Here is a 14,044-nt window from a genome sequence, read left to right as displayed (position 1 = left end):
CCATCCCGGTATTTGCCAGGAGGAGACGTGGAAGACCACTGTAAAACAACTTCGAAGATGGCTGCGGAGGGAATCGAGCCCCCTTGAGTAGACACGTTCCAGTCCTCGTAACATATTTCAAATTTCACGGCAGAGCCAGAAAACGAACCCGACCACCGGGGCATGGCAGCTAATGACACTAATTAGTAGTCTACACTACAGAACTCCTTAACCACTCGGACAACGATGCTCCTTTCAAATTGTCCATTAAAATGGCCCCACCATTTCGTATTGTTACATATAATATGTAGGAAAAGTATCGGCGCGGGCAGGGTTCGGACACGTATGGGTAGAACCCATTGGATTTCAAGTCCAACTCCTTAACCACTCGGACACTGCAGCTGGATGTTTCACCGTCGCCATTAGGAGTTTATCAGTAGGTACATACTGTGGTGTAGTGGTTAGTGTGATTAGCTGCCACGCCCGGAGGCCCGGATTCGATTCCCGGCTCTGCCACGAAATTTGAAAAGTCGTGCGAGGGCTGGAACGGGGTCCACTCAGCCCCGGGAGGTCAACCGAGTAGAGGTGGGTTCGATTCCCAACTCAGCCATCCTGGAAGTGGTTTTCCGTGGTTTCCCACTTCTTCTCCAGGCAAATGCTGGTATGGTACCTAACTTAAGGCCACGGCCGATTCCTTCCCTCGTCCTTGCCTATCCTTTCCAATCTTCCCATCCCCCACCAAGGCCCCTGTTCAGCATAGCAGGTGAGGCCGCCTGGGCGAGGTACTGGTCATTCTCCCCAGTTGTATCCCCGACCCAATGTCTCATGCTCCAGGTCACTGCCGTTGAAGCAGTAGAGATGGGATCCCTCGCTGAGTCAGAGGGAAAAACCAACCCTAAAGGGTAAGCAGATTAAGAAAGAAAGAAAAGTACATATAATTACTGTATACCATAATGACAAAATTTCGCTGAGGACAGGATTCGACCGTATATGATATTCGCAGAATATCGCTGCTCACAAAATTCGAACCTGTGCAGGTAGAACCCATGGGATTTCAAGTCCCACACCTTAACTACTCGGACACCGCAGCTTCATGTGCGTTATTCCCCATTAAGGATTCTTCTGTAGGTGCTTATAATTAAGGTAATTTGTTTCAGCAGAATTTCACTACGGACAGAATTCGAAACTCTGCTCCTACAACCTATTAGGTTTCGAGTTCAACTCCTTAACCACTTTTTACAATCGGCATAATGATATATTTTTCTGATGTTTTCCTTATTTTGATCATTAATTGCTTGTTTTTGTCCGCTTCTGTGGGGTAGTTGTTAGTGTGATTAGCTGCCTACCCCGCAGGTCCGGGTTCGTTTCCCGGCTCTGCCACGAACATTTGAAAAGTGATACGAGGGCTGAAACGGGGTCAACGCAGCCACGGGAGGTCAAGTGAGCACAGATGGGTTCGATTCCCACCTCAGCTATCCTGGAAGTGGTATTCAGTGGTTTCCCACTTCTCCTCCAGGCAAATGCCGGGATTGTACCTAACTTAAGGCCGCGGCCGCTTCCTTCCATCTTCCTTGTCTATCCCTTCCAATCTTCCCATCCACCCCCACCCCACCAAAAGGCCCCTGTTCAGCATAGTATGTGAGGTCGCCTGCGCGAGTTACTGGTCATCCTCCCCATTTGTATCCCCCGACCCAATGTCTCACGCTCCAGGATACTGCCCCTGAGGTGGTAGAGGTGGGATCCCTCGCTGAGTCCGAGGGAAAAACCAACCCTGGAGGGCAAGTAGATTAAGAAGGAAGATTTGCTTGTTTTTCCTTTGACGACACATATACCTGGGCCAGTGGGAATAACCTTCTTCTTCTTCTTCTTCTTCTTCGTCTTCTTCTTCTTCTTAATCTGTTTACCCTCGAGGGTTGGTTTCTCCCTCGGACTAAGATAGGGATCCCACCTCTACCGCCTCAAGGGCAGTGTGTTTAAGTGCGAGACTCTGGGTCGAGGGATACAACTAGGGAGGATTACCAGTGCTTCGCCCAGACGGCTTTACCTACTATGCTGAACCGGGGCCTTGTCGGGGGATGGGAAGATTGGAAGGGATAGACAAGGAAGAGGGAAGGAAGCGGCCGTGGTCTTAAGTTAGGTACCATCCCGGCATTTGCCTGGAGTAGAAGCGGGAAACCACGGAAAACCACTTCGAGGATGTCTGAGGAGGGAATGAAACCCCCTCTACTCAGTTGATGAGTGGGCCCCGTTCCAGCTATCGAATTTGATGGCAGAGCCACGAATGAACCACTACATCACAGAGGCGGACGTGGTATTACCAATTAAGGTTAAAACACAATACTCGGCCGGGAATCGACCCCATGGGCAAAAATATTAGGGGGCACCCGGGTTTGAACCAGGGACCTCTCGATCTGCAGTCGAATGCTCTACCACTGAGCTATACCCCCGTCGTGGCAACCCAGCAGCTACATGTGTTGTACTCAGTTGTAATCAAACAAGTGAAGCGGTAAGAATTGTATGTAAGTGCTGAGCGAAGAACTACTACTCAACATTACAGGGCGACTATAGGTCGATGGTACGGACGTGTGAAGCGTGAACATGCAGTATATGCGGATCGGTGGCAGAGTATTCGACTGCAGATCGAGAGGTCCCCGGTTCAAACCCGGGTGCCCCCTGATATTTTTGGCCCTGGGGTCGATTCCCGGCCGGGTATTGTATTTGAAAGTTTTCGGCCCCGGGTTCGATAGTGGATTTTGACCTTAAATGGTAAGGCGAAAGACAGGAATCATGATAAACAAATTCAAATTTTACCTTATAACTAATCGGTATCGTTCTAATTTACACGAACAACGCTATGCTTACCGTCATTAATAATTACAAAAACAATCAATTCAACATTTTCTTTACCTTGTTGTAGGACCATTGGCTGCTACTGCATTCTGTAGGCCCCGTCTTCAATAGCGAAGTTATTTCATGGTTGACATCGTAATCACGTTACAATAATGCTAATAATGCTAAATCACGTTACAAGGCGCGTAACACACACGGATGGAATACATTTTAAATACACCGATCACCCGCATTAATTTATTTCAGTATCCAGTATTCGGGAGATAGTGGGTTCGAATCCCGCTGTCGGCAGCCCTGAAATTGTTTTCCGTGGTTTCCCACTTTCACACAAGGCAAATGCCGGGGCTGTACTTTAATTAAGGCCACGGCCGCTTCCTTTGCACTCCTAGCCCTTTCCTGTCCTATCGTCGCCGTAAAACCTGTCGGAGTCGCAGCGATGTAAAGCAACTTGTACAACTTGTAATTTCTTTTACATTTCTTGATGCTTATCCTAGGGTACAGGGTTACTTACACAAATAAATATTTATACAATTAGATTTTGATTCAAGTTTGTATCTGGAATAAAACGATTCACCTAACCCACATTGATCTTTACCGATCAGCTGTTCAGACTTATGCTTCCTACTACAGCTCCCGATTCTCGTCATTTGTTTGTAAACAGGGTTAGTGGTCAACTACCTTTTTCTGTCGAACTAGCCTCTAAGGAACGTGTCCTTGACCGTCTTCGCCTTCCGTTATCTGAATGGCTGGCTGTCAGCTACCCTTGTCTCGTACAAACTGTGATGTTAAATGAGCTTACCCATTCTGTCTTTCAAATGCTACCGTCTTTGTTAAATTTTACGAATCGCTAGATTATTTCGGCTGCTTCACTGACAATAAACTCCCTTCAAAGTTCAGCATTTTGGGTTCATTAAATCAATTATTATCTTTCCATTGAAACACGTCTCATAAAAGTTTATGTAGTACCACTAACAAACATTAATCCTTTCGGACTCGTGGCAAGGCACAGCTCAGCAGAAATCTTAGCATTTCTCCACCTGTCTTCCTACACGAAGTTAATACCGAGTTAATACCGATGTGAAGCGACTGATGGTAAATGACGGGCAAATCCCGTTGATAAACACATCATAGCTGAGTCCTAACTGACAGTAAGATGTAAGAAAGAATGTATTGCACTGTTTGCTAACTGCCAGACTTAAGACTGTAAACAGATTGCAAGTAAAACTAACTGACGCATACTGTTCAAAAACACTGACTGTAGACTGGTGATCAACAACACTGATGATTCAAAACCCACTGACTATTTCACGGCTTCCTCCGTTCATTTTGTGACATTCTCAAACCACGCTCCGGAACTATTTTTTAAAGAGGGGGTGGCGAAATGTTACGGTTAATTTACGTTGAATTTTCTAATGTCTTTAGCTTAATTGATCAAGTAACTCTTGTCTATGACTCCGAAAATTGGTGCCATGCATTGCTCCAAAAGATTATAAAAATCGATCGTTGACATTGATAATCGTCACTGGTGTTATTTCTCCTGGTGGACTTTTAACGACTTACCACCATACTTTGGGCGAGTCCACTTCAGACATATTTACGACGTAGTTGCCGATAACTAATTATTCATGGTATAGTTTAGCACTTAAATCATCATAAAATTATTAATTATATAAAGACAAGAGCACGTTATTTCGTTCTTAATTCACTTCTCAGTAGTGAAAACTGAGATTATTACTTCCTTAGAGCGGTAGAAATGTCCGATTATGTGATTGGTAGAATAATACCTACGGCCCTTATGACATCGTACGACAAGGACCAAACCACTTTACCAAGGGGTGTAGGGTGTCTCTCTGTCTTGTTCTGATATCGTGCTTCTTCGTCTCCCTTTTAGGTGTGGCCTCTATTGTTCCGACATCCGCTTTCACGTGGGAAGATTTCAACTAGGATGTCCCAAGTCGGCTCATTAGATTTTATTGGAGGTTTCTGCGATTTTAGGTCTTACCGAAACGTGACTATAAGCAAGTCTTGGAGATGTACCTCAGCCATGGGAGGTCTCTTTGTTGCTGTCTAGGGAAATACCTTTATCGAATTCGTTGTATGCAGTTTTCAATATCAAAATATGATAAATTGATTCATTTATCCAGTGTATTCCAAAGAGGTAGAGGGAAGTTTAGTTGAAAAAGTAAAGACGAAGGATGTAATAGGTACGTGAAAATTAGAGAAGAACTGTATATTCTGAATGGGTGTTGGCCTGGAGATGAAATCGGTAACTGAACGTGTATACTTTATAACGGAAACGGAGGAGATGTTTTAGAGCTAGTATTATTTTAAAGGGGGCATTACCACTTCTCGGAAGGATAAACATTAAAGATTGGGCAGAATCCAACCACATACCAATAATCATTAACCTGATAAGTATGGAAGACCTAGTGTGGCTTGTTATCAAGGAAATATTAAAAATAGATTAGTGTCTAAAATATAGATGGAGATAAGAACTCCGGAAAGATTTTGAGAATTATTTTTGTTCCGGGGTTATCTGTGGAACGCAGAGTGGTGAAAGAAGGTGCAGGCTGAATGGGTCTATCTACGAAGGTCAAAGATTCTTTTAAAACTTTGAAATAAAGGTTATATTTCTTTTCAGAAAATCAAGTTTTTAACAAAATTCTTCACTGTATGAAAGAACACGGAATCAGGTACAATGGCAATTTTGACACCAGAATAGAAAACCCGAGAATAGATAATTTACATGTTCTTTGAGCTTCAAGCTCAAAATTTACAATTTTACGAGTCACTAATGTAGCGTTGAGTTATACAAGGAGAGATATATCCTAATAATTAATTTTCGAGAACACTTTGCTCCAACCGTTACAATTTACGGCCTTCAAAAGACAAAACTCATTATTACACAGATCTCAGAAAAGAGCTTACATGCTCTCCAAACTTTACCATGGAGGCTGGCTCCCAATCTCTTACAGCCTACTCAAAGGAAAATTACACAAACCTTACAATTTCTGGCCTCTCTAGGCCCAATTTACAATTTAGTCAACACAGGGGTATCTAGTACCCATACTACCTGGCCTTCGTGAAAAAGAAGAACAGGTTAAATTACTGGCCCAAACTCAAAAATGTGTGGAGGCGTACACTTGCGCTCCTGAAAAACCAAGTTTTAAAACCCTACTTGGGCTTGTGGCCCGATGATGCAGAGGCTAATCCCACACTACTGAGGTGGCTGGAAAGAAATGTTAATTAATGCTTTACAGGAAGAGAAACAGTTACAAAATCGTAGTCGCCTCAAGATAAATTGAAGAGGAACTCGAGAGGGTAACGCACTCTCTATCCCGATTTACAGTTTAAGCCTTTATGAAATTTTACATTAGCAAGAAGTAGTTTACATTTTTAGGAAACGGATGGTTACATAGTTAGAAATTGAATCTTCCCCTAGGGTAAGTTTGCGGAGATAGCTACAGAGATGTAGCACTCTCAATAACTCGACGATCAATAAGACAAGGTAGCTTGAAATTGCTGCAGCTTTTATACCTGAGGGGAGAGTTCGAGAAGGCTCTGAACTAAATCCGGACACACCCTCTCTTTTTTATTGGCTAAATAGTACCTGAGTGCAAGAAGCCTGCGGATTGGCTGAAAAATAATTATAGAACATTTGTTATTGGCCAGACTCCAAAGCTGGCGGGATGAGAAGGAAGTGTTGCAAACCTTGAAGTACCAAAATAAATGAAAGTTAATTTAGTTGAGAAAATCTATAAACACAAAACTACTTCCAATCACTAATTTTTCCACTTTGCAACAGAGTGCATGACCTCAGCTTTTTGTAGAGACATCTATGGAGAAAAGTTCAAACTTCTTGATGTACACCAAAACAAAACAAATAAATTCAATCAAACAGTATAGGAAACTTTAAATAACATATTGCTCAGTTATTCAGTAGTGACATCTTCTGGTCAATGCCCCAACTTTATGCATTAGCTGTTTCAAGATTTGTTCGATAGATAGTGTTCCTTAAGGTGCTTCTTTTAAATGTGCGGGGTTGAGGTGTACCTCCCGGTACAATTTTAAAGGGAGAAGTTACAAAATTATTAAGATAGAGACAGGACTTACGATTGAAAATAACCAAGTAGATGTGACAATCCAGCTTAAAGAAAATATTACAATGATAGAAGGACAGAAGATGCGAGTGCAGGGAACAGCTCTGGCAAGAAATGCTGGGTGGTACAATGAAGACTTGAGAAGAATGGGCGGAAGTGACGAAAGCACAAAAACCACACAGGAAGATAGAGGTTCTTGGAACAGGAAATACGTTCTGTAGCAAACGAAAGGAGTATAGAGAACTATCGGTAAGCACAAAGTACTCATGGCAGAAGTAGTAAGCTGAAAATCTAAACAGAGATTCCAAAAGGAAGGACAGTAAGAAAGTGTGGAATAGAATACACCAAATCTGTAGAGAAATAAAAAGCTCAACACAGGCGAATATAACTAATTGGGAATGGATCAGACATTAGAGACGGCTATTAGATGGGGAGGACGATTGGAAATCCAACATAAGGAAAGACTGGGATTTCGAGAGGATTTGTGTGCACCCTCCCTAACTTAGACCAGGAAATTTCTGTTAGTGAATCAAAAGATTTAATAGAGATATTATCCTCGAGAGCACAGTGAAAATAAGATACTTGTAGGAGTGAAAGCACCAAAATCATGGTAGGAGTGAGTAATTTGCTCTATTTATATAAGAAGAGGGGGATATCAAATCTAAGTAACAACAGAGGGACAACTTTACTAAATTTAGTAAGTGAGATGTATACAGGGATATTGGCAAAAAGACCAATGAACTGGGCAGAGGGGTATTCAGTACATCCGAAACTCCAATTACGTTTTAGAAATGGAACGAGAACAAGTGATAAAATAATGTATTTATTCATTAAATACATGAAGGTCCGCCTCTGTGGTGTAGTGGTTAGTGTGATTAGCTTCCACCCTCGGAGACCCGGGTTCGATTCCCTCCTCAGCCATCTTAGAAATGGTTGTCTGTTTATTTCCCTCTTCTTTCCCTGGTAAATGGCACTATGGTACCTAACTTAAGGCCACGTACCCTTCCTTGTCTATCCTTTCCACTTTTCCCATTCCCCCACAAGGCCCCTATTCAGCATAGCAGATGGGGCACTCTGCGAGAGGTACTGGTCCTCCTCTCCATTTGTAACTCTGACCCAAAGTCTCATGCTCGAGGACACTGCCCTTACGGTGGTAGAGGTGGGATGCCTCACTGAGTCCGAGGGGAAAAGCTACTCTGGAAGGTAAAGAGATCAAACTAGTACCGTAAACCGGGGTTACTTTGTGACTGCAGGGGTTACTTTGTGACAGGTGCGCGCCAAATAATAATTTCATATTTCGCGGGATATGCATCGATGGTCTCCTCAATAATGCTGCTACCTGTGTGTACAATGATATTGTCCTAAGTGTTGGATTGTTGGCAACAGAGAGCCTTTTGGTGTATTGTACTGAGCACGTGATTTTGTGAATAGCGGGAAACTTTTGTCGGCGACAGAAAACGTTAATGAGGTACACATATCAAAGTTAGTGGAAATCTTAATTTCTTGTTTCCTGATAAAAATGCACGATTCTCATGACGCTTTGAGCTTTCCTTCAGTTATTTATGTTAAAGTAAAATAAAGAGGAGAAGTTTAAGGAGTAACTTTGTGACAACAATGACTCTGCCACAAAGTAACCCCAGTGTCCTAAAATTGCCTTTTTTAGTAATGTGGAGCCTGAAAACGATGTTCCACTATACTGAAGCAAGAATGTCCATTTCTTGTTAAGATCTAATTGAGAACTAGTTGAAAATGGTCTGAATAATCTACGTTCTTGATGCAGAAAATGTAGTATTTGCCCTCTAAGCCAGGAAGAAGTGCTGAAGCACATGTATAACAGGGCAATGGATGTAGAAGGTGATGCTGTGAAACAAGCTGTAAGTAAGTTGCATTGAACACTTGAATCTCAAAGGGGGTAAGGTAACAAATAATGGGTGAAGAAAGGGGAGATGTATAGATGTGCCTCCTGGAAGAGGTATGGCAGCTTCAGATTTTGACACTGTAGATGAGATTCCTAGCTGTAGTGGCACCGACGGGAACTGTCCCTCAAAGAACATTAAAGACACCCGAAACGAGAATTCAAGTAAAAATGACAATGATGACATCTGTACTGAGTCAAAAGACAACCCATTGCATGGAGAAGAATTTAAATTTGACTCTGAAGAACTTCCTATTCGTGAAAATCGTATCTTAGAATCCGATGATAAGATTGTTGGGACATGCGTAACTGTACTGTCCAAGAATCGTAACGAAAGTACACAAACAAGGTGCAGTTGTCAGTGCTATGGATAGCACCATGAAGCGGGCGGATATCAAAGTGCAGTTGTCAGTGCTATGGATAGCACCGTGAAATGGGTGGATATCAAAGTGCAGTTGTCAGTGCTATGGATAGCACCATGAAGCGGGCGGATATCAAGGATGAAATATAGTATGCAGATGACAAAATATAGTGTAAACTTAGTCCAACCATACAAAGGAGAAAACTTGAAATCTATGACATTCCAGAACTCACAAAACACAGCGAAAAGTAAACAGTTTGTAAACTATTCACTCTTTAATGATGCAGATATTTAAAAAATATACAATGTGTTGTATTATCATGGTTATGAAAGAAATTCTCCTTTTATATTTAGCCAGAGTCTTAAGTAACGATTTAATGGGGGTAACTTTGTGACATCTGCACCAAACGTGGAAATAAAATGGTAAAAAGATCGTGTCACAAAGTAACCCCACCGAACGGGGTAACATTGCGACAAGTTCTTCTTGAAATATTGAATAAATGTAAATACACATATAAAAATTATTTCAAAACATGAATAAAGGATGGAAGCATACGACAATATAGAAAAACCTTAATACATAATAATATTATTCTTATTATCTTGAAGAAATCGTCAAAACTGTCACAAAGTAACCCCAGTTTACGGTAAATAAATAAAATCGACTGCTCTCATTTTTATTTTAGAGGGAAAATGATGCAGTTGGCACTGTATGTTATTGAGGTACCTATTCCATACGGAAGGGTCACGAAAGTTCGTTAATCAGTGAAAGCCGAATCATGATCTACAGGGAACCTGCATGAATTGTGTTTGAAACATTGACATTGCATAACACATTGAATACAAAGTAAGTTCTGTAATTCTGAAGGAAATTATTGTTCATTCCTTTGGACAGTTTAATTACAAACGCTAGGCTACACGGATTTTGCTAGAGCCCATAATTAATTACAGGAGAACGGGGTGTGGATCTGTCATTTTGCTTTATTGCAGAAACTTGTTTTTTATGCTCAGGTTCTGACACATTCCTCGCACCTGACTGGACTTGCGAACTGGAAACACTTTCTTCAGTGATTGGCCTGTATTTAAGACTTGAACGGCTGTTACTCTTCTGTCAATCAGCCACTATCTCAGCTGTTAATTTAACTCTGGTCCTTCACTCTTTAGTGAGTTTCCTTTATATGACTTGACAGCGCAAAAGATTCCAATTCAAGCGTAACGTAATATAACTTACAATCTTTGAATAACATAAAATCTCTGAGCAATTTAGGAATTATCGCACCGCACCTTGTTCTGGCGTGCAGAGTAACTTAAAGCAGGCAACAGTAAAATGTGAAAAACTGCGGATCAAGTAGCTGGTGTTGTTCCTTTTTTTTGTTTCTTTCTTTCTTAACCTGTTTACCCTCCAGCGTTGGTTTTTTCCTCGGACTTAGCGAGGGATCCCACCTCTACCGCCTCAAGGGCAGTGTCCTGGAGCGTGAGACACTGGGTCGGGGATTCAACTGGGGAGAATGACCGGTACCTCACCCAGGCGGCCTCACCTGCTATGCTGAACAGGTGCCTTCGGGGGAGAATGGGAAGATAGGAAGGGATAGACAAGGAAGAGGGAACGAAGCGGCCGTTAGGTACCATCCTGACATTTGCCTGGAGGAGAAGTGGGAAACCTCGGAAAACCACTTCCGGGATGACTGAGGTGCGAATCCAACCCACCTCTACTCAGTTGACCTCCCGAGGCTGAGTGACCCCGTTCCAGCCCTCGTACAACTTTTTTCAAAATTTTGTGGCAGAGCCGCGAATCGAACCCCGTTCTCAGGGGGTGGTAGTTAATCGCACTAACAAGCACACCACAGACTTAAGGAGAGGTAAGACTGAAATGTGAAGGATGTTGGCGAAAAATGTCAGTTTTACTTTTTGCATATTAAAATATCCCAGTACATGCTGTACAGGTACCAGAAAAAAATAAATTCCAATCCGACATCGATAATGCTAATAACAGCCTTAACAGGACCGCTCTGATGTGAGGGCATCGTTGTCTCTTTTCTGTGTTGTTTTCTCAGTTTCATAATTAATAGATGTTGCTGTGTACAAAATGCTTCTCGTGATAGAGATTTCGCATTAACCTGCAAAAAATTATTTACAAGCTGTGTTCCCTATGTCAATTCCGCCTCTGTGGTCTAGAGGTTAGCGTGATTAGTTGCCACCCCCGGAGGTCATCCACTATATTTGAAAAGTAGTACAAGGCCTCGAACAGGGTCCATTCAGCCTCGGGAGGTCAACTGAGTAGAGGTGGGTTCAATTCCCACCTCAGCCATCCTCGAAGTGGGTTTCCGTGTTTTCCCACTTCCCCTACGGCCGCTTCCTTCCCTCTTCCTTGTCTATTCCTTCCAACCCTCCATCCCCCCACAAGGCCCCTGTTCAGCACAGCAGGTGAGGCCGCCTGGGAGGTACTGGTCATCCTTTCCAGTTGTATCCCAGACCCAAAGTCTCATGCTCCAGGGCACTGCCCTTGAGACCGTAAGGGTAGGATGCGTCGCTGAGTCCGAGGGAAAGACCAACCCTGCAGTGTAAACAGATTAAGAAAAAGGAGTTATATGCCAGGATTAACACTTGCTATTGATTGCTTTTTTAACCAGTATGTATAACAGCGTCATTGTTCACATTTTATTACTGTAGGGCCATGTCCCTCAAAATGATGAAATTCAAATCTTAAGAATTTAAAAAAATATTGACTGCAATAATCTTTAGAGAATTATAGAATATATAGCAAACTTAATTTGTCCATCCATCCATCCATCCATCCTGTTTACCCTCCAGATCGATTTTCCCTCGGATTCAGTGAGGGATCTCACCTATACCGCATCGAAGGCACTGTCCTGGAGCGAGAGATTTTGGGTCAGGGATACAACTGCGAAGGAGGACAAGTACCTCGCCCAAATGGCCTCACCTGCTATACTGAACAGCGGCCTTGTGGGCGGATGGGATGATCGAAAGGGATATTCAAGGAAGACGTGGCCTTAAGTTTGGTACCTTTCCGGCATTGCCTGGAGGAGAAGTGGGAAACGACGGAAAACCACTTAGAGAATGGCTGAGTTGGGAATAGAAGCCACCTCTACTCAGTTGACCTCTTGAGGCTGAGTGGACCCCGTTCCATCCCTCGTACGACTTTTCAAATTTCGTTGCAGAGCTGAGAATCAAACCCGGGCCTCCGGGAGTGGCAGCTATTCAAGCTAACCACTACACCACACCACATAACACATATAATTCATTCATAATCAGTGTCACATTTCTGATATATTTTTGTGAAATAAGTACTTTACATATCAGTGTGAATGATATACCAAAAGAGGAACATTTCTCCAAGTTTGTTTGACATACCTTACAAGGGTTCTATGTGTGTGCCGTTTGATACATGGCAGGCATGCAGGCAATAGTCCAACTGCGCCCACACCCGCGCCAGCATGTTACGGTCGATCGTTGTTTTCGCTGTTGTAATGCGATCTCGGTGGTCATTCAAGTCAGCAGGTGTGGTGGAATGTAGACCCTGTCCTTCACATATCCCCTGAGAAATAAATCACACGTGTTCATGTCTGGAGAATGGGGCGGCCACCGCAACAATTCAACGTCATTGTCAGCACTTCGTCCAATTCAACGTCGCGGTAAGTTCTCGTTGAGGTACGCGCGCACGAATCAATGGAAGTGGGGCGGGGCTCCATCATGTTGGAAAACGGAGTCGTCACTCTGTACACAGTTGAGACATAAGCCATTTTTCTGACATGTCCAGATAAATGATGCCAGTCACTGTGGTTTCGGCGAAGAAATAGGACCAGTTAGGCTTGTCCTTTGACAGAGCGCAGAGCACGTTGATCTTTGGGGAGTCGCGCACATGCTCGATTATCACATGTGCTCGTTCTGTCACCCAAATGCGCACATTGTGACGGTTTACTTTTCCCGACAGGTGAAACGCTGCTTCGTCGCTGAAGACGAGCCTGTCATCAAAATCATCATTAGCTGCCATTGCAGCCTGCAGGTCGGTGGCAAATTGTGTGCGAACCTCCTTGTCACCACCTGTGAGCGCCTGCAGGAGTTGCTGCATGTACTGTTTCACCCTTAGCTGCTTGCGAAGAATCCGCCATACAGTCGGTTGGGTCATTCCCAACTGCAGACTACCACGAGCTGATGACGTCACGCTTTGGGGGGGACTTGAAGGCGATACGCATACGCTCCGCTTGAATAACACACTCGTTTAAATTACTTAAAGAACTGTTAACACCTTATAAAACCAAAACCTATCCTCAAATATTTGTTAATTCTGACATACAATGCATATCCTTCTCCGTAACGTTCATTTCTCGCGTATATACGTTCGTTTGCGTGAGTACAGCCTAACACTTTGAGACATATTCTTGCGATTTTATCCATTTTCTGGTCAACTGGAACATTCACATCATACACACTGACAGGAAACATGCAGCCAATTACCATTACTATTTATTTATTACAAATATAAATTATTTCTGTACCTCACTTTTTTCCACTCCATGAACACTGCAGCTTTCCTGGACCTCTTACAGGAAGTTACACCAGTATGGAGTAGGTCTGCTCTCTTTGAAGCATTTTGTTGAATACACAAGTCGGTGTGAATTTTGGAAAAGTTATTTAAAAATATATTCACCCAAATACATATAGGCCTACACTGTCCGGCCAGGTCTTCCAATTTCTTCCCGCAGTCACAAATGACTAAGGAATCTGCCAACTGAATTGACACACTTAGGATCGTCTGAATTTAGAAATACCATCTTATATGTATCTGACACTAAAACACAAAATACTTTGTACACCTCA

The 14,044-nt window shown here is 42.9% G+C and overlaps 1 non-coding gene across 1 annotated transcript; it reads right to left on the bottom strand.

The window, feature by feature from the left end:
- Positions 1–2,354: 2,354 nt before the first annotated feature.
- Positions 2,355–2,426, bottom strand: TRNAC-GCA (transfer RNA cysteine (anticodon GCA)). Its single transcript has one exon. It is a non-coding gene; the product is annotated as a tRNA-Cys (tRNA).
- Between the last annotated feature and the right edge of the window lie 11,618 nt (positions 2,427–14,044).

Source organism: Anabrus simplex, chromosome 3 (genome assembly GCF_040414725.1).
Source record: "Anabrus simplex isolate iqAnaSimp1 chromosome 3, ASM4041472v1, whole genome shotgun sequence".
NCBI classification, from domain to species: domain Eukaryota; kingdom Metazoa; phylum Arthropoda; class Insecta; order Orthoptera; family Tettigoniidae; genus Anabrus; species Anabrus simplex.
This window is presented reverse-complemented; position numbering and strand designations above follow the sequence as displayed.